The sequence below is a fragment of the Bubalus kerabau genome, chromosome 7 (genome assembly GCF_029407905.1).
Source record: "Bubalus kerabau isolate K-KA32 ecotype Philippines breed swamp buffalo chromosome 7, PCC_UOA_SB_1v2, whole genome shotgun sequence".
In the NCBI taxonomy this organism is placed as follows: Eukaryota; Metazoa; Chordata; class Mammalia; order Artiodactyla; family Bovidae; genus Bubalus; species Bubalus kerabau.
Genome location: NC_073630.1, coordinates 28,437,382 through 28,464,747, shown reverse-complemented (window position 1 = coordinate 28,464,747; position 27,366 = coordinate 28,437,382). Strand labels below are relative to the sequence as shown.

The 27,366-nt window shown below is 38.6% G+C and overlaps 1 protein-coding gene across 45 annotated transcripts in view; it reads left to right on the top strand.

Annotated features, from left to right (window-relative positions):
• DKK2 (dickkopf WNT signaling pathway inhibitor 2) overlaps window positions 1-27,366 on the top strand; it is a 583,019-nt gene that overhangs the window by 204,909 nt on the left and 350,744 nt on the right. Inside the window, exon 5 of one of the 45 annotated variants that reach the window (XR_008716846.1) lies at window positions 3,645-4,521. The exons of 43 other annotated variants lie outside the window; for them this stretch is intronic. The gene's annotated coding sequence lies outside the window, so the exon portion shown is untranslated. Of the gene's footprint in view, window positions 1-2,624; window positions 3,317-3,644; window positions 4,522-27,366 lie in introns of those variants that run through there. One more of the 45 variants, XR_008716845.1, reaches the window with a different exon arrangement.

The following is a 27,366-nucleotide window of genomic DNA, read 5'->3' as shown; positions in this document are numbered from 1 at the left end:
CTCTGTTTCTCAGTTCTAAGGTAATAATAGGAATCACTTTCTAGGGTTGTTAGTATTAAATACTGCAGTAAGGTGGGTGAACTTAGAAGAGTGACTAACATGTAAAAGTTAGTGTTTTTTTTTTTTTTTTTTTTTCCGGATACAACTGATATAACATTCGTTTCAAGTGTATAACATAAGGACTTGACTTTGGTATATGTTGCCCAAATGATCACCACGGGAGATCTATATCTAGTTCATATATCACCACACATAGTTAACAACTTTTTTTCCTTGTGATAAGAAATTTTAAGATTTACTCCTTTAGCAACTTTCAAATATGCAATACAGTATTATTAACTATAGTCACCATGCTGTACATTACATCCCCAGGACTTAACTTAGTTTACAGTTGAAAGTCTGTACCTTTTGACCCCCTTCACTCATTTTGCTCACCTCTAGCCCCTGCTTCTGGCAACTGGTGACTTGTTCTCTGCATCTCTGAGTTCTTTTATGGAGGGATTCCACATATAAGTGAGATCATGCCATACTGTCTTTTTCTCAGTAATTATTATTATTATTTTTAAGAAGAGTATTTTTTAAATTTATTTTTTATTGAAGGATAATTGCTTTACAGAATTTTTGCTGTTTTCTGTCAAACCTCAACATGAATCAGCCATAGGTATACATGTATCCCCTCCCTCTTGAACCTCCCTCCCATCTCTCTCCCCATCCCACCCCTCCAGGTTGATATAGAGCCCCTGTTTGACTTTCCTGAGCCATACAGCAAATTCCCATTGGCTATCTATTTTACATATGGTAACGGAAGTTTCCATGTTACTCTCTCCATACATCTCACCCTCTCCTCCCCTCTTCCCACTAAATTGCCATCTATATAGACATGCAGAAAGGACATAAGTCACATGGGTACAGCAAGATGAACTTTCACAAAATGCATTTTGAAGTGTTTGCTTTCAGTCTCCTGCTGGGATCCCTTTTTAATTCTTCACTTTTGTTCTTCCATCCTTCCTTCCTGCTTTAACTTGTGCTGTTTTGTTATGTTTCATTTGAGCTCTTTGAAATACTTCTGGAACAAGGAGGGATAAAAATAAATTCATAAATAGATGAATAGGTGACTGGATGGACATTTAGTTCTCTGACAAGACCAGGAAGCTGATCTGTCCAGAATCACCAGTACTTCAGGCCATGTCTCCATTCTAGATGTGAGGACATAGCTCCCAGGAGGGATGAGGTGGCTGGACTAGAGCAAGGGGAGGGCCCAGGGGCCATCCTTACTTGGCCCTAATGCCAGCACTCTCCTCCTAGTCACTTGTCCTCTGGGTCTCCATCTGTATCTCTAACTGCTTGTTAATTCAGACCTTCATTCTACATTCCCAGTTGTAACAAGCACCTTCATGGCATTCCTGTCTTCAGAGTCCTCTGCTGTCAGAAGCAGGCTCAGTCATTGCCCCTAATGACTGAGGGAAATGGCCATTGCCAAAGAAGATGCTTTGTTATTCCAAGGAGTGACAACTTTCTGACAGTGAAATCTAGACTCATTACTGTTATTATTTTTCCCCCTCAGGGCAATAACAAACAGTTCATTTATTAGGAGCAACAGAGATTTTAGCTATCAAATTTCTTATGCAAAGGTTGACCAAAAGTCAGTATTAAGAAGGAACATGTTGCTCTTCTAAAAACAAGTGTTAATTGCTCAGTTGTGTCTGACTCCTTGTAGCTCTGTGGACTGTAGCCCAACAGGCTCCTCTGTCCATGGATTCTACAGGCAAGAATACTGGAGTGGTTAAACTCCCAGTCAAAAAGTGTGGGGTAAGACAGAGAATATACTGGATCTTAACCTTTGACTGATACTTTTCTAGAATCCAGTTGCCTTTTTTATAAAAGTACAGATTTAAATTAGATGAGGTCTAGGGTCCTTTCCAATCCTATCCTCTCTCCTCCGTTACCCCCTCCCCCCCAAAAAAAACACAGGATTTGGGGTTGGTAATGATGTGAGAATCCTGACCACTCAGGTGGCAAAATGTTTCTGGGTAATAACACATTTTAAAGCAATAGTTTAAACACAGGGAGAAGCCAGTTCTTCTGATACTAATTTGACTTGAAAACAACTTTACTGGACTTAGTTCTTTTTCTGACATGGTTTTCAAACAGGGGGTGAGTTGAGGGCCAAAGTCTTGAAACAAACATTGCTATGAAAATATCTGACTTTCTCAACTGTAGATCCTTCAACCTTTCAAGATATGGAATCAAATAAATAGCCTAAAAATACAAGCTGGATTTGGAGTTTGTCAAAGCAAATGAGGAGGCAGAATTCTAGAGGAATTAGCTCAGGCAAGCTCCCCAAAGGGGCTCCCATTTGAAATACTCACTTCAGGTCTTATCATGGAACTGAATCCCTGAAGGCTCCAAGTGCAGCAAAATACTCAGGAGCTCAAAACGAGGGGACAGGCCTGGATAGGTCACAGACAACCCAGCCCAACCTGGCAAGGCCAGAGCTACTTAGCCCCAATCCCAACCTAAGGAGGCCCAGACTGGCCTCAGGACTCTGTAAAACCATCCCCTAGGCCCCTGGAGCCGCCTTTCTTCTGCAAGATTTGGGTCTCACTCCAAATTCTTCTCTACAGCCGCCTCAGCTTTCTAATAGAAGCCTGTTCCTGCTCAAGACCCTCTTCACCTGCAGGTCCGCATGTGCTGCTATCTTGGTTCACCGTGCACCAGTACAGTGGGAGAAGGCATTTAACATTTACTAATCAGGTATTTGGCTTCTCCGGTGGCTCAGTGGCAAAGAATCTGCCTGCCAGTGTAGAAGATGTGGATTCAATCCCTGATCCAGGAAGATCCTCTGGAGAAGAAAATGGCAACCCACTCCAGTGTTCTTGCCTGGAGAATCCCATAAAACAGAGGAGCCTGCCGGACTATAGTCCACGGGGTCGCAAGGAGTCAGACACGACTTATCAAATGAAGAGCAACAATCAGATATTTGGGCTGAGTATTGATGTGTGTGGTGGGCTGTGCAGGGAGTTAAGAATATCTAAAATTAGGCAGTTCAGTTCAGTTGCTCAGTCATGTCCGACTCTTTGCGACCCCATGAATCGCAGCACGCCAGGCCTTCCCGTCCATCACCAGCTGCAAGGTGGATGCAAATATGAACCATGGACAAATTTTGCCGCTTCCTCCCTCCTTCCTATATTTCCTTCCTTTAGCTATTGTTATTTTTTTTTTTAACAAAGATCCTCATAATGTTACATGTATTCTTACCTTGTTTTCTACATCCCAATGAGATAGGCTAAGAATAAATAAATTGATGAGAAATTGATCAGTGTAAGAATTTTATCTCTGATGCATGTTCATGTCCATGTTTTCTTTATATTCCAGAAGAAGATTTTCTAGTTTCTCTCAGAAAGGGAGGATATTGTCCATCTCAAGGGAAACAGGTCACAGAGAGGAAACACAGCCTATGGTTTATTTTGTTCTATAACTTCTTTGAACCACAAGCTCTCATTAATAAAATGAGGGAGCTGAATTAAATATTCACTTCCAAAACCAGGAAGCCAGCTGGTTTAAACCTATTTTCCTGGTGGTTTTCTCTCACTCATGGAATTGGAGTTTTCCAGATAACAATATTTTCTCTCTTGCTTTCACAGTTTAGTTGGAAGATCGTCTCTGTTCACTTGAAATCTGATCATGAGCTTTCTAGGCTTCCCAGGCGGCGCCAGTGGTAAAGAATCCACCTGCCAATGCAGAAAGACACAAGAGACAGACCCAGGTTCGATCGCTGGCTTGGGAAGATCCTCTGTAGAAGGAAATGGCACCCCACTCCAGGATTCTTGCCTGGAGAATCCCATGGACGGAGGAGCCTCACGGGCTACAGTCCATGTGGTCGCAGAGTGGGACACAACAGAGCACACAAACTTCTGTGTTGATTTTAGCCCTTTTGTACCAGAGACATGTATATTTAATCTCTTTAATTATTCAGTTTCTTGGCTTTGGTTTTGTAAAACGCTTATTCTCTGGCAACACTGCAGTCTCTCTTTCACTTATTTTGCTTTGTTTCATTTTATTTTCCCTGTTTATACAATGCTGATGTATATGTATAGGATGTTTTCAAAATCTGTGCAGAGATCATGAGGATTTAAATAATAGATTTATTTGCAATTTGGGATCATTTTCTTTCTCAGTTATTATAATCCATCTTCCAGGTTTCCAGGTCTCTTAATCTTGAAGTACATTTCCAGCCATTTTTGCTGCTTTATTCCTGTCAGATATTGAAGTTTGGCTCCACCCGGCTTTTCCCTTACTGGCCTAAACTCCCCTATGTCTCTGGGTATTGGTATTTTAATGGTCTCCTGCTGCCACCTGAAAAATATTACAGGTTTCAAGTTGGGTACCACATCATCATGCAAAAAAGTTTTTTTTTTTTTTTTTTTAAATCTCCTTTGTAAGCATTTATTTTCCTTGTACATTCTCATCTACATCTTTTTAAGTCTACAGAGAAATAAATATTTTTTGCATTTTTCTCCCTTCTGCTGCTTTCCCCTGTCATGTATTTTCAAATAGTTTGTCATTTAAAACTCTGTAAGCTTTGCGGGCAAGATAGATTGGTTTCTCATGAAAAGTTACTTCCACAGGCTAATGATAACCATAGAGGGGAGATTGTAAATCTGACTATAGATATGTAAAAGATGTCAATGGGGACAATGAGACCAGGAGAGGAGATGAACTTTGTCTGAGATCCTTCAGGTATCAAATGTTTGAGGATGGATTTTAACTTGGATTTGCTCAATATACAAGCTCAAGCACTGTGTTGGTAGATTTAAGCTACAAGTATCAAAAAATGCAGCTAATCAGAGCTGAAGCAAATAGGGTTCTATCCTCATAGAAGAAGAAATCTGGACGGAAGTAGTCCTGTGCTTGGTGCAGTGACTCAGTGACATCGTTGAACACTCAGGCACCTGGAATCTCTCTTTAGCATGTTGGCTTCTCAACTCCATAGCACTCGTGACTTCCACAGGTCAGGGACGCATTTTTACTTTAAAAGCGGGAAGGAGGCAAATAGTCACAAACACCTCTTTAATTTGAAAGCGGTGTTTCCTAGAGGCCCTTCTTTTCTACACTCAACAGGTTTTTTCCCCTTATATTAATATATCAGTATGACTTTGTTACATGACTGTAAGGAAAGGAAAGGAAAGATATATTAGTATTTAGCTTTTCAATCCTTTATGGGGGAAGAGGGCAAGGCAGAAGGGGTTGGATTTTCAATGAGATGACCACTATGGTCTGAATTTTGTGTCTCCCCAGAATTCATATGTTAAACTCCTAATTCCCAGTGTGATGGCATTGGAAGGTGAGGCTTTTGAAAGGTTTTTAAGGGTGGACTCCTCTTGAGTAGAGTTAGTGCTCCACAGAGATCCCTCACCCCTTCCACCATATGAGGACAAAATGAGAAGTCTGCGGTCTGGAAGCTGACCCTTAACTAACCATGTTGGCACCATGGTCTCAGACTTCTAGCTTCCAGAAATGTGAGAAATAAGTTTCTGTCCTTTATAAGCCACCCAGTCTCTAGTATTTTGTTATACATCCCAAATGAACTAAGATACTGATCAACAACATCATAAGCATTCTTCACTAAACCCTCCTGCCGCAGCTGACCTGGGCATGAGCTTGGTCTGGACAGAGGGACCTCCTTCAGCAATGCAGCCTGTCACCTTGTGTTCCATGAATGGATAAATGACAAATCCATTGTGCCTTGTTTGCTCTCCTTAATGATAAGCAGGAATAGTCACACTATTTAGTATTTTCAAAGATAGTTCACTTCAATATCATTCAAGAAGACTTGCTATATAAACATTTGGTAAATACAGTCTCTGGCCAAGTTTTCAAAATAAACATAATGCATAAAATCTTGAATTAAGGACATGGTAGAAGGGGATGGCTATTTTGACTGTCATGATTCAATTAAAGTATCACACCTTATTATTTTAACTTTGATACTAAAAGATTTATAAGGAGTATAAATTATCCTTTGTCTTTGATTACTATTATGAAATTCCTTTTAGACATGATTTCATCTGGAGATGAATATAAATCAATATACTAAAAGGTGAGGGCAATATTACGTTTTATTGCAAGAACATTCATTTAGCAAGCCTCAGGTTCAAAATGATGGTAGTGACTGCAAGACCTTTTCTGAAAGCATTTTAACGCTAATTTCAAATATATACATATATATAAATATATATATACACACACACATACACATACATATAATATGTGGGATAGCTCAGCAAGTAAAGAATCCGCCTGCAATGCAGGAGACACAAAAGACATTATTTTGATCCCTGGGTTGGGAAGATCCTCTGGAGAAGGAAATGGCAACCCACTCCAAGTATTCTTGCCTGGAAAATCCCATGGACAGTGTAGCCTGGTGGGCTGCAATGCAAAGGGTTGCATGGAGTGGGATAGATCAGATCAGTCGTTCAGTCGTGTCCGACTCTTTGCGACCCCATGAATCGCAGCACGCCAGGCCTCCCTGTCCATCACCAACTCCCGGAGTTCACTCAGACTCACGTCTATCGAGTCAGTGATGCCATCCAGTCATCTCATCCTCTGTCGTCCCCTTCTCCTCTTGCCCCCAATCCCTCCCAGCATCAGAGTCTTTTCCAATGAGTCAACTCTTCGCATGAGGTGGCCAAAGTACTGGAGTTTCAGCTTTAACATCATTCCTTCCAAAGAAATCCCAGGGCTGATCTCCTTCAGAATGGACTGGTTGGATCTCCTTGCAGTCCAAGGGACTCTCAAGAGTCTTCTCCAACACCACAGTTCAAAAGCATCAATTCTTTGGCGCTCAGCCTTCTTCGCAGTCCAACTCTCACATCCATACATGACCATAGGAAAAACCATAGCCTTGACTAGATGGACCTTTGTTGGCAAAGTAATGTCTCTGCTTTTGAATATGCTATCTAGGTTGGTCATAACTTTCCTTCCAAGGAATAAGTGTCTTTTAATTTCATGGCTGCAGTCACCATCTGCAGTGATTTTGGAGCCCAGAAAAATAAAGTCTGACACTGTTTCCATTGTTTTCCCATCTATTTCCCATGAAGTGATGGGACCGGATGCCATGATCTTCGTTTTCTGAATGTTGAGCTTTAAGCCAACTTTTTCACTCTCTACTTTCACCTTCATCAAGAGGCTATTTAGTTCCTCTTCACTTTCTGCCATAAGGGTGGTGTCATCTGCATATCTGAGGTTATTGATATTTCTCCCGGCAATCTTGATTCCAGCTTGTGTTTCTTCCATTCCAGTGTTTCTCATGATGTACTCTGCATATAAGTTAAATAAACAGGTTGACAATATACAGCCTTGACGTGCTCCTTTTCCTATTTGGAGTGGGATACAACTGAACAACTAAACACAGCATACAAACATACACACGTACATGGAATACTTGATTTCACTCTTTTTGAAATATCTGGAGTTTATTTATTAAGATGTCTTTTTAAAAACAGCTTTTCTACCCCTAACATTGGATCCATGTGGAGGACAATTATTGTTAAGATGGCTGTTACCATCTATACTTTCATTGCTCATTTTTCAGTCTGTTTTGTTACTCTTAGGGTCTTAGTATTTGAAACGGTGCATGACACATCATGATCAAAGAATACTTACTGAATGAACAAATGAATGACACTCATGAATAGCAAATTAAATGAGGCAAAGAGTAGACAGAAATTTCAACCAAGGATTCAAGGGTTAGTAAGAGGATTCCAGAAGATCTAGATATTTAGAGAGTAAAGAATAGCTACAGACTTAAGACTTAAGAAAAGTAAACCCCAGTGAATTGGAAGTGGAGGTTACAGATAGACAGGAAGTCCCTGGCTGGGTAACAGGAAGAAAGGGGCCTGGGATGCATGTGGATTTGCATATGAAGGGAAGGAAAATAGGAGTGAGGGGGATGAATCATTGGAAACTGCTTCCAGATCTTGCCCCTGGCTACAACAAGATTTTGCTCTCTCTTCATTTGACCTATGGAAGTAGCTGACCAGTATTAAAAGTTGTAAAGTTCTGTTTTGAAAGTTTGGATTCTTTCTGTCTTTGGGTTTGCTACTGTGTGGTTACTACCAAGTGAGTTTTGTAAAAATCTAGACTCCTTAAAGCAGCATATTTCTAAAAAATTCTTAGCTTTCTTTGCTTACGGAAAAAAACAAAAAAACAAAAAACCCTGACATATTCTCTATCAGAGGCATTTGATTAAATTCTGAGCCCTCAAGCAAACATATATAAAAAGATTTTCCTATGCTGTGTTAATTTTAAAAATAAGCAGATCTCCAGTGGAGAGAGGTTTCTTCTTTTGTAAGCCCTCAGGGTGGGGGATATTGCTCCGTATGTTTTCTTCTAAATTATGCAGTTTAGATTTATCTTCTAAATAAGCAGTGCCTTGTGTCAAAGGGAGAGTTGGAAGAGGAAGCAGAAGAGAAGCAGTCCTGGTCTGCAGAGTGTCTCCAGAACATTTTAGCAGGGAGAGGATCTCATTTCAGTATATTCAAATTTATCTTTTCTCTGAAATTAAGACTTTTTTCATGAATATTGGAAACAGAAGGGTTCTCTCCCCCACTTCCTGTAGCTAAATAATTAAGCCTGTTGCAAGACATACAGTCAGAACGGGTTTCCTAGTTACAGATGCTAAGGAATAGTGACGAAGTTTTCTTATTATAGTCATCACCATCAGCAAACATTTGTTCTTTGTAGACAGTTTCTTAGAAATAAATTAGTTTTGAAGAAATTGATACAGGTTTGTCTGCCTGTAGTACGGAAAATACAAAACAAAGTTGTTTTCATCATTTAGCTTTGGTGCATTGTTGCCATTTTTTAAAACAATAAAACACGACTCAAAGGTTACATGGCAAGTGAGGAAGGCAAGAAGGAAAGGGGAGAGGTGAGGTGGAAGGGAGACTGAGAAACTGTTGAGCCAAATCTATTGCATTCAGTTTCAGAAGAAACATACCAGGCCTAGTTTTGCACCAGACACCATTTATTTATGTTGTTTAATTAAGGGTAATCCTATTTAGTACGAGTAAACGTTTGCTTTCTATCATTTACTACTGTGCTTGATTTTCTCATTTCTCAAGGTTGAGAATTTGTGGTTGTTACGATTCATGGTTATTACACTCATTTAGAAGCTACATTCCTCAACTTCATACTTTCCAAGAGCAGGCAAAGGAGTTATTAATTTTTCACTTTATTTAAGATATTTCGATTTATGTTTCTATGGTAATACATGCATTGATAACTAAATTTTAAATATACAGAAGACAATCTAGTGAAAAGTGCTTTGTCCTCCTATGCCAATGCTTAAGCCAGTCTTTTTTCTCCAGAGGCAACCGCTGTAAGTAATTCTCTTTTTATTCATGTGAAATCTTCTCTACATATATGTTGTACAGTCACTCCATCATTTGCGACTGAGCAACCCCATGGATTGCAGCATGCCAGGCTTCCCTGTCCCTCACCATCTCCTGGATTTTGTGCTCAAACTCATGTCTATTGAGTTGGTGATGCCATCCAACCATCTCTACATATATACACACACTCCATTTTTTAAAACCCAAAGAGAACCCATTTTGTTTCATCCCTTCATGTCGCTCTCTCTTTACCATATTTTGGAGTCATTTATTATCAGTACCTACAGTACTATTCTGTTATTTTTAAAGGTTGTATTGTTTTTCATTTTATGGTGACAATACATTTAAAGAGTAACCAATTGATTGGGACTTCCCAGGTGGCACCAGTGGTAAAGAAACCACCTGCAAATGCAGGAGACACCAGAGATGTGAGTTCGAGCCCTGGGCCGGGAAGATCCCCTGGAGAAGGGCATGGCAACCCACTCCAGTATTCTTGCCTGGAAAATCACATGGACAGAGAAGCCTGGTGGGTTACAGTTCATGAAGTCACAAAGAGTCAGACATGACTGAAGCAAATGAAGCAAGCAAGCAAGCAAACCAATTGATGGGGCAAATAAGTTAAAATATATTAAGCTTCTAGGGGCTTCCCGCATTGCAGGCAGCTGCTTTACCCTTTGAGCCACCAGGGAAGCCCCTATTGGCTTAGAGAGTAAAGTGTCTGCCTGCAATGCGGGAGACCCGGGTTTAATCCCTGAGTTGGGAAGGTCCTCTGGAGAAGGAAACGGCAACCCGGTCCAGTACTCTTGCCTGGAAAATCCCATAGACGGAGGAGCCTGGGAGGCCTCAGTCCATGGGGTTGCAAAGAGTCGGACACGACTGAGCAACTTCACTTTTTTGTTCAGTTGTAATAAGCTAACCTGCTTCTAGAGTTTTCTGTTCTTTCTATTACTCTATCTGCCATCTATCTACCTACCTACCTACCTACCTATCATTTATCATCTACCTTGAAAGAGAGAGAGAGAGATGCTACATTATATGATAAAAAGCAAACTTTAGATGGATTGTGATTCTGATTTAATCAAATTTTCCTCATTTTACAGATGAAGAAAGAAAAGTTATGTAATTAATGGAAAGGCACTGCTCTTAAAGCATTTTTTTCTTTCATCTCTGCCAATAGCCACCAATAATTCATTCCTTTATTGACCTAAGTATTGAGATTCTGATGCATGCAGGCATGGTAGGAAACTTACTAGATCCAAATGAACTTGCATTCTTGTTGGGGAGACATACAAATAATGAAGTGGAGAGAAATTCTAATGTAATACATAGGAAAGAATGTCACGATGTGGGAACAGATTATGATTTTAGATGCCATAGAAACAGAACAAGGAAAACATTCATAGAAAGGAATTGTCAAAGCAGCTTTCAGAACTTAGAGGTTCTAAGAACTTAGTTCTAAGTCTTCACAAAGGATTTTGATAGAAAAATAAAGAGTTAGACAGTCTAAGCAAGCAGAAACTATGTACAGAAAGATTCTGAATATGGAGAGAACAGAGATTGCTGAGTAGAGTGTCATGGTTCACATGGTGAAGTCATGGCTTTGCATAGCTGACAGTCTCCTGACAGAAGTCCTAGATATACCTGTGTGTGAGGGAGGCACATTCAGAGCACAGCCTCTGGGGAAGGCTCCCAGGGTTTGGATGCCAGAGGAACTGACATCAGCTATGTGATCATTAACTAGTTAGCCTATCTAGAAGCTACAGTTTCCTTATCTATACAATAAGTAATAGCACTTACTTCAGAAGGGTGTTGCAAATATGCAAAGATCTAGAGCAATGTATGACATATTGTAAAGCACTCTATGAAGATTCTGTTCTTCTTTTAATATTTGTTCTACTGGTAAATTTTATTTTTTTTCTAATAGTTTTTTTTCTATTGAGAATATAAAACCATTCTTAACTCTCAGGCTGTACAAAAAAGGTGGTAGGTTGGATTTGCTCCTTAGCCATAGTTTGCTGCTACCTATTTCAGATATTCCCACACATAAATCTTTTATTCTTTAAAGTTTGCTAGAAATTAGTGCTTTTATTTGGAGAAGGTGATGGCACCCCACTCCAGTACTCTTGCCTGGAAAATCCCATGGATGGAAGAGCCTGGTAGGTTGCAGTCCATAGGGTCGTGAAGAGTCAGACATGACTGAGCAACTTCCCTTTCACTTTTCACTTTCATGCATTGGAGAAGGAAATGGCAACCCACTCCAGTGTTCTTGCCTGGAGAATCCCAGGGACGGGGGAGCCTGGTGGGCTGCCGTCTATGGGGTCGCACAGAGTCGGACACGACTGAAGCGACTCAGCAGCAGCAGCAGTGCTTTTATTATATAATGGCTACTAATCTTATCACTTCCTAGACAGTGAAACAATTTTGAACATGTCTTGTCAATATTCTAGTCATGTATTTTACTTATATACGTATTTTAACTTCCATAAGACACATATATTGTTGTACAGAGTCATTCATTTATGTTTTCCACATATTTGCTTATTCTATGATACTCCATTCTTTTCTGCATATTTAGAATTTCTTTTGCCTGAAGAACCTCTAGTGTTTGGGTGGGGAGTGGGGAATGGATTTACTGCCTATAAATGTTCTCCTCTTTTGTTTGTCTGACATAATCTTCATTTGTCCTTTATTTTTAAGAAGTGTCTTGGTTTAGAAGATACCACTTCATTCTCCTTTGACTTCATTCCTGTAGAGAAATCAGGTGCCAATCTTATTGCTGCTTATTTAAAAGTGTTTTTGTCTCTAGCCGCTCTTAAAACTCTTTATCTTTGGTTTTCAGAAGTGTATCTAGATGTTTTCTTTATATTTATTTTGTTTTGGGTTTATAGCACTTTGTGGGAGAAGGCAATGGCACCTCACTCCAGTACTCTTGCCTGGAAAATCCCATGGACAGAGGAGCCTGGTAGGCTGCAGTACATGGAGTTGCTAAGAGTTGGAGACGACTGAGCGACTTCACTTTCACTTTTCACTTTCATGCATTGGAGAAGGAAATGGCAACCCACTCCAGTGTTCTTGCCTGGAGAATCCCAGGGACGGGGGAGCCTGGTGGGCTGCCGTCTATGGGGTCGCACAGAGTCGGACACGACTGTAGTGACTTAGCAGCAGCACTTCGTAATTCTGTTGCTTGGTGTCTTTCTTTGTTTTGGAACTTCTTTCAAATATGGTTTCTCCTGTTTCAATTTTTCTTCTGGGATTTCAATTATTTATATGATAGACCTTTTCTCCATGTCCCATATATTTCTTACATTGTCTATCTTTTTCTTAAAAAAAAAATCTCTGCTTTCATGCAGGTATTTATATTTTTACTTGTATTCCATTTTACTAATATTCTTTTCTGTGGTGTCTCATATGCTTTGTTGAGTTTCTTAGTGTTGGTAATTGTATATACTAGTTCCAAAATTTTAATTTCCATAATTTAAGTTCCATAATTTTCTTACTCCAGTTCTCTGGTAAAATTCTCCATGTAATCATTTAATTTCATAAGCATATTAAAGACAGTTATTTTAGACTGATACCATTATTTGAGGTATCTATGAATTTACTGTTTTTTATTTTATTTTGGGGGTTTCAGTTGTTTTAATTCTATATCCTAGCATACCTATTAAGTCTTGATTGAATACTTCGTGTATTCAATAAAAAAGTTATAGTGCCTCTGGATAATGTTATCTTTTTCTAGTGTTTACTTTTTTAAGCTGTCAGGCATAGAATGTGGACCTGTCATTGTGATTGACTCAGAGTTACAGAATTTGAGTCTGAGTTTCACTGTTTCTAAAGGCTGAATTATTTCTGCTGCTGCTGCTGCTGCTGCTAAGTCGCTTCAGTCGTGTCCGACTCTGTGTGACCCCATAGATGGAAGCCCACCAGGCTCCCCTGTCCCTGAGATTCTCCAGGCAAGAACACTGGAGTGTGTTGCCATTTCCTTCTCCAATGCATGAAAGTGAAAAGTGAAAGGGAAGTCGCTCAGTCATGTCCGACTCTTCATGACCCCATGGACTGCAGCCCACCAGGCTCCTCCGTCCATGGGATTTTTCAAGCAAGAGCACTGGAGTGGGGTGCCATTGCTTTCTCTAGTTTACCTTATTTCTAGATTGTAGTCCTTGGAGTATTTCAGTAGAAAGCCTGTTTTATATCTTCTGTTTTTTTGTTTGTTTGTTTTCAGTTAGGGTCCATCCTTTTTGGTAGGAATTTTTGCCTCTTTAGTATCATGCAACTATTTGTAACCTCGGCTTGTCTTTACTACCTCTTAGCTGCTTCATTCTGACCTTTGTCTTTTTGCCATCTTCATCTTAGGAATCTGAAAATGCCTTTTGGAACCCAGAAACAGAATTGTGGGTTCATGTCAAAATATTTCTCTTTTGGGGGAACATGTGTCTTTTTAAATCCTGATTAATATTGTTGCTTGCTAAGCTTTTGAAGAACTGGGTTATCCTGAACTTTTATAGTTGTTCTTGGTGGAAGAGTTGGTCTGTAAAATGTTACTCTCTCAATTATTGTGCTAAGTTTTGGATGGTAAAAGACATGGTCCATTTCTTTAAGAACACTTCAATGAATAGAAATGTACACACACACATATGCGCAAATATAAATATATGGTAAGCACTCTAAGTTCTAAGTGTTCTAAGTGTGGTTAGTTGTGTGGTAATGTGTGAGAGTACTGTAAAATTCTTTTAATAGTATGTGGTTATTTTTCTAATTTATTTTCTTGTTTGTTGTTTGTCTCCCTCTAGAATGTAAGACCCATGGAGACAGGGTCATAGTTATCTTATTTATTGCTGGTACACAGTATAATCTTGATAAATATTTTTTGATAAGTGATTGCTGGATTTGTGTGGCTATGAAGTTTATGTTGTATTTTATATCTGTCTGGACTTCCCTGGTGGCTCAGAGGGTACAGCGTCTGTCTACAATGTGGGAGACCCGGGTTCGAGCCCTGGGTCAGGAAGATCCCCTGGAGAAGGAAATGGCAATCCACTCCAGTACTATTGCCTGGAAAATCCCATGGACGGAGGAGCCTGGTAGGCTACAGTCTATGGGGTCGCAAAGAGTCAGACACGACTGAGCGACTTCACTTTCACTTTCACTTTTGTGAAATCACTAAATCACATGTAGAAGGCATAGCACTTGGCACATATGCCACACATACATTTCACTTCTTTGAGAACAATTTTTATGTAGTGTAATACTGATGACTTCACTGACATATGAAAATAAATGTTTCCATTTCATAGACAGGATACTTGAGATATGGATGTTAAGTCATTTGCTTGACTTAATGACTGCCCTAGGATAGAATCTCAGGGTTTTGTTCTTTAAGTCACATCCAGGTGAAATGTACAGAGAATTTTTCCCTAGACTCTCACGGCTAAAATAGTATAACTTCTAACTCTTTCCTTCTATATCCTCACATATTCTGTTTGATCGTTTTTAGCCACTAAGGTGAATCTATAGTATAAATTGTAAAATTGGTTTTTAAAATATTAAACACAGATTATAGACACATATATCCAATGCATGTATACTGTTGTTCAGTTGCTCAGTCATGTCTGACTTTTTGTGACCCCATGGACTACAGCATGCCAGGCTTCCCTGTCCTTCACACTCCCAGAGTTTGCCCAAACTCATGTCCATTGAGTCAGTGATGCTATCCAACCATCTCGTCCTCTTTCATCCCCTTCTCCTCCTGTCTTCAATCTTGCCCTGCATCAGGGTCTTTTCCAATGAGTCAGTTCTTCCCATCAGGTGGTCAAAGTATTGGAGCTTCAGCTTCAGCAGCAGTCCTTCCAATGAATATTCAGGACTGATTTCATTTAGGATTGACTGGTCTGATCTCCTCGCAGCCCAAGGGACTCTCAAGAGTCTTCTCCAACACCACAGTTCAAAAACATCAATTCTTCAGTGCTCAGCCTTCTTTATGGTCCAACTCTTACATCCATATATGACTACCGGAAAAATCATAGCTTTGACTTTGTTGGCAAAGTAACGTCTCTGCTTTTTAATATGGTGTCTAGGTTTGTCTTACCTTTTCTTATAAGGAGCAAGTGTCTTTTAATTTCATGGCTGTGGTCACCATCTGCATGTGTGTGTATGTAGAATTCAAGGGATGTAAAAGTGGCATTTTACATAAATTAAAAAAATTTTTAAATAAAATTTTATATCTATTCATGTACACGTGTGCTCAGTCATGTTTGACTTTTTGTGGCTCCATGGACTATTGCCCACCAGGCTCTTGTGTCCATGAAATTTTCCAGGCAAGAATAGTGGAATGAGTTGTCATTTCCTACTCCAGTGGTTTATATCTATTACATACACACACATATATACACACATATATACAGATATAGTAATAATTAAGGTATATAAAAGAAACACATTTTATCTTGGAGAGAACATTTTGAACTTGAAATGCATTTCCAACATGAAAATGCTTATTGATGAAGATAAGCTATGTATCTCTTCATCTGTCTGCTCGAGTTTAGTTGTAATCTGTTTGCTAGGGATTAATCACTTTGGTGTGTGGCTGTCACCCTCGAGTCATCAGCATTTCTCCTGTCTTTTGTGATTGCTCTTTTAATTAAGCACACTTTATTATAAAGTACTTTGAAAGGGAAAACAAAAAACTTCAAAATCCAATATATCCTTCTTTAATTTCATTTGTAGGAAGTGGAGAATAAAGATTTGCACACGAGAATAGTGCATTCAGGTGTACTCTAATTACTTGCACATGCAAATGTAACACATTGCTAAGGTTGAGGTGCTTTATGTGGGTCTCTGTCTATAGGTATGATTCTGGAAATCTTCCATTGGCTTTTACATTCAAAAGAACTGACCAGCTTTATGCAGTTATAGTAATATCACAAAACTCGTATAATTTCTTATATTTACTTTCAAAGAGCTTTTTAAATTATATGTTTCAAGTATATAGTATTATAGTTCTGACATCTGTAAACATTACAGAGTGATCATCACCTCAAATCTAATTACTATTCATTGTCCAGTTGACCAGTTTCACCCATTTTGCATACCCCTTCGCTAATCCCTTCTCTGTATCTAAGTTTGCTTTATGTTTTTGTTTGTTGGTTTTGTTGTTGTTTAGATTTCATGTATGAGTAAAACCGTATGGTTTTTATTGCATGGGTCTTTCACCTCCTGGGTTAAATTATTCCTAGACATTTACTTTTTTTGATGCGATTATAGATGAGTGTTTTTCCCAATTTCTCTTTCTGACAGTTTGTTGTCAGTGTACACATCCACCACAGATTTCTTTATATTGATTTTCTATCCTGTGACTTTATTGAATTCATGTATTAGTTCTAAAAGTTTTTTGGTGGATTCTTTAAGGTTTCCTGTAAATAGTAGTGTTTGCAAATAGTAACAGTTTACCTCTTTTTTTCCAATTGGGATTCCTTTTTTTTCTTTTCCTTGCCTCTCTCTTGTGGCTAAGACTTCCACTATTGTGTTGAATGAAAGTAATGAGAACGGGCATCCTTGTCTTATTCATAGTCTAAAAGGAAAAGCTTTTAGTTTTTCTTCATTGAATATGATGTTAGCTGTGGATTTGCCATAAATGGGCTTTATTATGTTGAAGTATATTTCCTCTGTTACCACTTTGTTGTGAGTTTTAATCATAAATGGATATTGAATTTTGTTATATGCCTTTCTGCATCTATTGAGATGACTGTATGATTTTTATTCTTCATTTTGTTAATCTGATATACCATATTGATTTTGTGGATATTGAGCCATCCTTGCATCTCTGGGATAAATTTCACTTGATTATCATGTATGATCCTTCTAATTTATTGTTGGATTTAGTTTGCTAGTACAATTGACCATTGAACAATGCAGAGGTTAGTGGTACTGACCATTCATGCAGTTGAATTTCTGTGTATAACTTATAGTTGGCCCTTTATAGTTCCTCTGTATTCATGGTTCTGCATTCCTGGACTAAACCAGTTGCAAATCATATAGTACTATAGTATTTTCTGTTGAAAAAACCTGTATAAAAATGACCTGAGCAATTCAAACTTGTGTTGTTCAAGGGTCAACTATATTTTGTTAATAAAATTTTAATCTATATTTATCAAGAATATTTACCTGTAATTTTCTTTTCTGGTGTTCTTACTGATTTTGGTGTCAGGGTAATGCTGGTTTCATAAAATGTATTGGGAAGTTTTCCCTTCTCTTCAGTTTTTTGGGAAGAGTTTAAAAATATAGATGTTAAATGTTTTGTGAAATTTGCCAATGAAGCTGTCTGGTTCTGAGCTTTTTTTGTTGGCAGCTTTTTGATTAGTGTATCCATCTCCTTATCAGTAATCAGTATATTTCTTCATGGTTTAGTCTGGGAAGAGTGTATATTTCTAGAAATTTATTTATTTCTTCTAGGTTGTCCACTTTGTTGGGATATAATTGCTCATAGTAATCTCTTATGATCCTTTGTATTTCTGTGGGATCAGATCAGATCAGATCAGATCAGTCGCTCAGTCATGTCCGACTCTTTGAGACCCCATGAATCGCAGCACGCCAGACCTCCCTGTCCATCACCAACTCCCGGAGTTCACTCAAACTCACGTCCATCGAGTCAGTGATACCATCCAGCCATCTCATCCTCTGTCGTCCCCTTCTCCTCCTGCCCCCAATCCCTCCCAACATCAGAGTCTTTTCCAATGAGTCAACTCTTCGCATGAGGTGGCCAAAGTACTGGAGTCTCAGCTTTAGCATCATTCCTTTCAAAGAAATCCCAGGGCTGATCTCCTTCAGAATGGACTGGTTGGATCTCCTTGCAGTCCAAGGGACTCTTAAGAGTCTTCTCCAACACCACAGTTCAAAAGCATCAATTCTTCGGCACTCAGCCTTCTTCACATTCCAACTCTCACATTCATACATGACCACAGGAAAAACCATAGCCTTGACTAGATGAACCTTTGTCAGCAAAGTAATGTCTCTGTGTTTGAATATGCTGTCTAGGTTGGTCATAACTTTCCTTCCAAGGAGTAAGCGCCTTTTAATTTCATGGCTGCACTCACCATCTGCAGTGATTTTGGAGCCCAGAAAAATAAAGTCTGACACTGTTTCCACTGTTTCCCCATCTATTTCTCATGAAGTCGTGGGACTGGATGCCATGATCTTCGTTTTCTGAATGTTGAGCTTTAAGCCAAGTTTTTCACTCTCCACTTTGGGATAGTTGTATTCAAAGAGATATTAAGTGTTTTAATAACTTTAGTATAAAATTCACTAAAACAAGTGATGAGGGTTAGTTATGTTCATTTTACAAACAATAAACTGGTTGCATATAGATTTAAGTTTGCAAAAAATATGTTTAATAACCTAGAAATACCAATACATCAAATAGTCTCTTCCCTAGAACTGTTGATACAAATTAATATGTAATCATGTCCTTAGGATCAATTAGAGATGGAGTAAAATCCACTTCTCCCTTCTTCATTTATTTCTCTTCCTTTTTAAGAATACAAGTTCTCTCTTGACATTAAAGAAACTGTCTTGGGGGGGAACACAAGTTAAGTGTTATTTTGCCTTTGTTTCTTCTTTCTAGTCTTTCTTTCAGTTACTCTTTCTTTAGCTCTCTATGGGACTGTTGCATATGTGGGATGTTTCTGAGAACTCTGACTATAGGCACAAGATGTAATGTCTCTTAGCCTGGATTATGATAAACTACGTTGAGTGGTTTTATAGTACAAAAATATCATGTTAAGTACTGTACATATGGAATTTGTGTATCATGATTTAATATCCATAATGCATTTGTGTCTGCATATATTGGTGGAGGTATCCCTTATAAAATTTTCTGGGAGGAAACATGGATTTAATTATAAGTGGACCTTTTAATTAATGTTAGTTTATAGATAAAACTGAACTGTTTTCACCTCTATGGGACGTTTTTGTATCTAATTTCCACTCTACATATTAATTTCTTACTTTTGACACTTTTTATTGAGAACGCCTTAAGAGGTTTTTCTTTCTCTTTTTCTTTGTTCTTAGTCTCATCAGACTCAAACAGTCATTCAGATCTAACATTGACTTCATGGTTAGTTCTATTCTTTCATTGCGTAGTTCAGTGTTCCATGACAAATAGGACACTCTGGCATTGTAAAGTTCCCAGAGAGGTGCAAGGAGCTAGAATAATGGGAAATACAAAAAGATGAAGATGGGCACTGAGTTCTCTTTAAGGCGGCAGTGTTTCTGTGTCTACCAAGAGGGTGACTGTGTTGCATCCCATATCCATTTTTCATAAGGGTGTTAACCATCTGGTTCCTCTTGTTTTCTGCTTCTTGTTCCTTCACATCTGTTGCGTCTTCATTGTTCTACAAAAGCTTACATTCCATATTTGATGTTCATTTCCATGAACATTCCATATTCATGAGAATGCTTAGATTTTACCTGTAGGTCTAAGATAATTACAGTGAAACAGCAGCCAAGGTCATAAGAAAGATCATAACCAGATTAGACGGCTCACTGCCATGAAATCCCTGGCAAGAAATAGCTGCTGGTCATGTTTTGCCTGTCCAGACAATCATTTGAAAGGAGCACCAGAGTTAGCGGTCTGACACATCCTTCCTGGTTGGGTCACTGCATTTAAGTGTGCTTAGCTATTTGTAAAGCTATCTTGAGAGAAAGAGCATGTTAAATTGGAAACACATGGCCAGAATGACACACATAGCCTTGGAATTCAGAGCGCAGTGCGGCAGAGTTCAATCAGGTGCTTGACATCCTGACAGTCTTGTCTCTGTAGGAAAAGAAAACACCTGGAAACCCTGGGTTTGGTGGTGATAAGTTCACATTTTGGGGCTGTTTGCCTAGATTGGTTCCCCTCTGTTTTCCTTTCAATAGATCTTTCCATCTGCAGTTTTTCTCCTTCCATCATTCTCAAACATCTTCAATACACATCTCTTGTTTCCATCCTGTCATTCTTCCCTAGAATCAATTTAAGTTAAAATCAAAACTGGGTAGCAGGTCAGAAAAGGGATGAAAATTTTCATGGTCCTTTCCCTTGGATATTTGAGTTTCTTCATGTTCTCTGTAACTTACTCATTGCTGCTATCTTTAAAATAAAGCTTCTAGCTATACTTTATAGAGGCTAGAAGGCAATGGCACCCCACTCCAGTACTCTTGCCTGGACAATCCCATGGACGGAGGAGCGTGGTGGGCTGCAGTCCATGGGGTCACTAAGAGTCCATCATGACTGACGACTTCACTTTCACTTTCCACTTTCCTGCATTGGAGAAGGAAATGGCAACCCGCTTCAGTGTTCTTGCCTGGAGAATCCCAGGGACGGGGAGCCTGGTGGGCCGCCGTCTACGGGGTCGCACAGAGTCGGACATGACTGAAGCGACTTAGCAGCAGCAGATTCATACTTCTTGGCTGCAAAGCCAATGAAGAGGCAGTCTGACATGTAAAAATCAGTAGCATTAATTTCTTTAAGTAAAACCTTAAAATATATTGAAGTTTGGGTAAATTTATAAACATACGGAGTGAAATTATACCAAACAGCTTATTTAGAAATTAGCATGTTCCTCTAATTTTACTGTTAGCTCTAGATAAACTAAAAGCAATAATATGAGCAAGTGTAAATTCATATGGACAATCTGTCAGGTATGAGGCAGGTTTTATCTTAAAAATAATGATCAACTGGGAGTCAGGAGGCCTGTGTTTCATCTTGGTTCTGCTATTAGCTTGCTCTTTTTAAAAATAAGATGGGGGAATTTACATTAGGTAAATGAGATTGAAATTCTGGCTGAATTCAAGAGAACACAGTGGCCTCAAATGTGGTTAAGGACGTTTAGTAAGTTAATGAGGGCAGGGGAGCTAAGTGAACATTTGGTTTAGGTTTGGGTTGGGGAGATTATTACAAAGGCTGTTAACCTGTAGATGGAGGTGTCAGGAGGTAGAATGTTGGAAGGTATTAGAATGGAAAACAGTAGAGATTTTCTGATCTGTTGCAAAAGAATCCAAGTTGAAGAAGATAATGGAATTTTCCTGGACAAATTGAAATTAGAAGCTGAAGTGTGAAAAGAGGTAGTAGTAACAACATAGACTGGGGCAATCTTGAAAAGCATTTTTAAGTGGAGTAAAAATAATCTTTGAGAAGATCAGTAATTGCTTACTGTTTGTTCAAAGCAACATGTCATTGACTACAAGTGTGTCCCTCTAAGTCAGGATTTTTCATCATCAGCTCTGATATTTTGAGCTGAATAATCCTTTGTTGTGTGTATGGGTCATATGACTGTAGGATATTTAACAGCATCCTTGATCTCTACCCATTAGAAACTGATAACCTCCCCACCCAAGTTTTATTTTTTTTTAAACTTTACATAATTGTGTGTTTTCAGACATTGCCACAATTGCTACCACTTGAGAACCAATGTTTTCAAAAAGCAAATAATTTTCCAGAGGTCATATATTCTAATGGTTAAAAGTTTGGCTGTGAAGACAGAGCTATAGAATAAGATTTGAGTCCTAGTTCTTTTACCTTTCTCACTGTGGGCTTTGAGTAAATCCCTTAACTTTTCTAAGCATCACTTTCTTCATTTGTAAAATGAGACTAGTAAAAATTACCCACCTTCTGCAATAATTGTGAAGATTAAATGAGACACACATGTAAGATATAGTGTAGTGTATGGGACATGGAAGTTAGTATATACCAGAACTTGTTCTTCCTATCATTTAATAGTTCTAAAAAGGCATAAGAATAGAGGAGATAAACATAGTTGTTTTTGAAAGTAGATGCTTTGGCATCAGAGAATTTTGGGAGCCAAATATCTGGGTCTCACTATACAGGCTGAGTCTTTAGAGGCGTTGGTCTGTTTGTCAATAAATACTATTTGAGCATCTATTAGGTGCCAAGCTCTATTCTAATGTTGAGCATTGGGACGTGAGCAAAACACAAAATTTTTCAAGACCTTATATATTAATGGGAAAGACAAAATTGATAGATATGACTTCAACTTACTGGGGTGTAACAGACACTACTAACTGATCATCAAAGTTTATTCTCCCCTTCTTTTACCAAAGCTGGCCCACAGCTTCCCAACTACACTAAGATTCTAACTTTAAAACTCGACACTAAATAGTATAGTAGCCATTTGAGTAAGTGCTTTGTATTAGTCCAAGAACAGAAGTGAAGTCTGCCAGTTCCAGCCCTGACCCGTAAAAACTTCCTCAAAGGGTTTTTAATGATTTTTGTTTCTTATCTTGAGCTGGAGGGTCACACCAATTATCAGAGTGACTAGAACAATCTTGAAAATCACATGTTAAAAGTGGCAGAGCTCCTATCAACCTGGGTTCCTGAATAAGAGTGTGGGACAAAGACTCCTTTCCAGGCTACAACCTACAAGATTGTCTCAAGTTTTCAATGAAAGTGAAATAAGATCTGAAATAAGATCCTATTGTGTTTAAGTCATTGCAGTATGAGTTTATTTGTTCACCAATTATGGTTATCAAATGAAACAGGTGATCTAAAATGATTTCTGTGAGGGGAGGATATTTGAGCTGAAATCTGACAAAAGAAAATAAAGTAGCCTTATGCATTGGAGAAGGAAATGACAACCCACTCCAGTGTTCTTGCCTGGAGAATCCCAGGGACGGGGGAGCCTGGTGGGCTGCCGTCTATGGGGTTGCACAGAGTTGGACACGACTGAAGCGGCTTAGCAGCAGCAGCAGCAGCATGTGCATCTAAAAGATTGTTTCTAATGGGAAGAACAACCAGTGTTAGGGACCCATCTTTGACAAGTAGCCAATACTAGAGTCCCTACAATCTAGAGGGCCCATGCTGGTGGGTAAGGTGGGAGCATACAGGTAGAAATGGCGTTAAGACAAAATGAAAGTATGGCCCCTAATTCTCCCTAGTTTATAAAGACAGATCTCCATGACAATCGGAAGCACTTCTTCCTTTCCAGAAGAACAGTTGGCTCCTTTCTATCCAAATTTTTTTTTTTTAATCTGGCGCTTCATTTGGCATATACATCCATCACATAGTAGTTACATGTTCAGATTGAAAATTCAGTTGAAATTGACTTGGGCAAAGACCATACGTGAAATCACTGGACATAGGTAATGAGGGTCTCTCCTGCTTCATCTGATATAGATGAAAAGAGAATCTGTTCTGCAAGTTTCTCTGACAAAATGACCAAAGGTGTAAACTCTTGAGATGCGTTAAGCATCCTGGTAGTGTTATGTTGTTCAGAGTTCATTAACCCTTGTTTGGATAAGAGTTTTACTTATCTCTGAGCTATACTTTTTCTGTAAATATCTATATTTGAATTAGATTGAGATCGCAAAGAGAAAGATAACTCTTTGATATGTTAATATCCCTTTTATTCAGAAAACTAATTTGTGCTCAGTTTGGATTGTCAGCCCAGTAACATGGCTGTTTTATGTAAAATGGAGGCTGACTTTTGGAGACAACAAATACTCTTTTGTTCATTTATTTAGCAAAAGTCATATAGATGTTCTATAATGTTTTCAATGTTATATCGGATATACATAAATTAAGTAAAACTGAAACAAGCTAGAAAGTAACAATATTATATGCTGATTTGTAAGTTCAGTTCAGTTCAGTCACTCAGTCGTGTCCAACTCTTTGCAATCCCATGAATTGCAGCACGCCAGGCCTCCCTGTCCATCACCAACTCCTGGAGTTCACTCAAACTTACGTCCATCGAGTCGGTGATGCCATCCAGTCATCTCATCCTCTGTCGTCCCCTTCTCCTCCTGCCCCCAATCCCTCCCAGCATCAGAGTCTTTTCCAGTGAGCCAACTTTTCGCATGAGGTAGCCAAAGTACTGGAGTTTCAGCTTTAGCATCATTCCTTTCAAAGAACACCCAGGACTAATCTCCTTCAGAATGGACTGGTTGGATCTCCTTGCAGTCCAAGGGACTCTCAAGAGTCTTCTCCAACACCACAGTTCAAAAGCATCAATTCTTCGGTGCTCAGCTTTCTTCACAGTCCAACTCTCACATCCATACATGACCACAGGAAAAACCATAGCCTTGACTAGACGAACCTTTGTTGGCAAAGTAACGTCTCTGCTTTTGAATATGCTATCTAGGTTGGTCATAACTTTCCTTCCAAGGAGTAAGCGTCTTTTAATTTCATGGCTGCAATCACCATCTGCAGTGATTTCGGAGCCCCCCAAAATGAAAAGTCTGACACTATTTCCACTGTTTGCCCATCTATTTCCCATAAAGTGATGGGACCAGATGCCATGATCTTCGTTTTCTGAATCTTGAGCTTAAAGCCAACTTTTTCACTCTCCTCTTTTACTTTCAATAAGAGGCTTTTAAGTTCCTCTTCACTTTCTGCCATAAGGGTGGTGTCATCTGCATATCTGAGGTTATTGATATTTCTCTCAGCAATCTTGATTCCAGTTTGTGTTTCTTCCAGTCCAGCGTTTCTCATGATGTACTCTGCATATAAGTTAAATAAGCAGGGTGACAATATATAGCCTTGACACACTCCTTTTCCTATTTGGAACCAGTCTGTTGTATAATTTACCCTTCAAATTCCATTCACCTCAGCATGAACTCTTTGGTGCTCCCATCTTACAGCGTTTTACAGTGTTATTCTCAGTAACTTAGTCTCATGAGAAACTTAGAATAATAATGGAAGAAGTGCTTCTTTTAAGAAGACTAGTATATTTCATTTTTGAACAAAGAATCTTTCATTCCTGGACTTCCTTCTCTCAGAAAAGAACACCATTTTCCATCTAATTACTCAAGACACAATCTAGGAGTTATCCTTGTTTACTTTGCATTCATTGTTCCTTTTCCTCAAGTCTTCATTTTGGTCCTATAAAGCCTGTCTCCCAAATATATTTTAAATTAATCTATTCATTGCTATCTTTATTATTAACCAACCATCATTTTTTAACTGACCTAAAATAACAGGTTTCACTGATTTCTATTCTTGTTTCACAAGAATAGAGATTTCTATTCTTGTTTCACGAATACAGCACCCAGAATGATCACCTAAAAATCACAAAAATATCATAGTTAAACCCAAATATCTTGCTCTGACTTATAAAGTACCACATGTTCTGATCCTTGCATGTTCCACTTTATTTTCTTCTCTTTTGTCCTTGTTCCTTAGTCTACCACCACACTGAGCAGACCAAATGTGTTCTCACTTTAGGGCTTTGTACTGTCACGTTAATATGGAATGCTCTGGTCTGTGATCTTTGCATGGTTACCTGCTTCTAGTTGCTGCTCTGCTTTCAGCTGAGTAAAGCAGTTCCTGTTAACACAGCAGGCATGGAACAGATATTTGTTGAAAGAGAGCTAATGGGAAAATGGGTCCTTTTGTGATATGGAAGACAGTGACATAATAGGTTGATGACACGTGGTCATATACCTATGAGGCATGCAGTATTTCCTTTTGAATTTTATTACATGATGCTGAAGGTCTGTTGACTCCTTAGAGAAGAATTAAGCAATCATTTCCTTTTAAAATGGTTCTGTCTGTAGACTGCATTTTCAGTTTCTATATTTTTAGCCTATTTTTCATGGCATATTCTAAAGAAGCACAGGCAATTTAGATGGAATATGCAATAAGAGTAAATCAACCCAAAGTGACCATAATAGTCTCATTTCCTGTTTCCTATCTCTCTCTCTCATGGGTATGGAGTTCTTAGTAAGTAGGATTGAAGATGGATATTTGATAGAGGATTGGACCCCTGGATGTTTTTCAGTCATTAAATCTTTTACGTCTTACAATTCTAGTTTCCAGAAATCAAGTTACATCCCAGTTCCTACTTCTTTTCTATAGGTACCTTCTAAACCAGATTAACCTGTCATTCTAATTTACCTCTATTTTTTTTTATTCATTTTGTTACTGAAGAACATTTCTCCATGATTCAGAATGAGTGCATACTTTTTTCTGTGTAGTGTAAAAAAGGACAAGTGGTAATATATTAATCTGATGACATTTTCTAGAATATCTGGAAAGTAAAAATTGACTTTTTTTCAAGTAGGTGCCAAAATGAAACAGAAAGGAAGTAACTTAAAACATTTCTTAAAATTGCAAACCAAATGATGCAGACAATAGCAAAGACATGAATCAAGCAAGCTGCATCTCTTCCCTTGTGTTGTGAGTTAGCCTTGTGTATTCTTCTCTGTTCCTCAGATAGGGAGAAAGCATGCAGCACCTTTCACGCTAAGCTTCAAATCAGGGGCTGGAACTTAGTTATTGAACGGAGGCCTTTGGGGTTTTGATCCTGATGATTCATCTAAAATATATGAAAGTTTATGAAAAGTATATATAGACATTCATTTTAACTATATATTTTGCAACACTAGATTTTAAACCCTGTTTAGGTTATTGATTGTGTCTAAGCTCGTTATGTAAATTCTGGAAGAATTTCTGAGATCAAAGCTCTTTCTGTAATAGGAGTGCAGGTTTGTTTCCCATAAACACTAGCATTACTGTTTTGGTTTATAAATTGCTCATTTTTTTTCCCATAAAGTACTTTATGATGCCATGCAATGTTAATTATGTTTTGACTGCTATATTTTTATTTATAAATGGAAATTGAGTATAAAATTTCAAACTTCAAAATTTACAGAAATGCTTATTTGAAAAGACAGCATTTTATTGTTCAGTTGCTAAGTCATGTCCGACTCTTTGTGACCCCATGAAATGCAGCATGCCAGGCTTCCCTGCCCTTCACTGTCTCTGGGAACTTGTTCAGATTCATGTCCACTGAGTCAGTGATACCATCTAATTATCTCATCCTCCGCTGGCCTGCTGCCTGCTCATTTTGCCTTCAGCCTTTCCCAGCATCTGCATTGTTTCCAATGGGTTGGCTCTTCCCATCAGGTGGCCAAAGTATTGGAGCATCAGCTTCAGCATCAGTCCTTCCAATAAATATTGAGGGTTGATTTCCTTTAGGATTAACTGGTT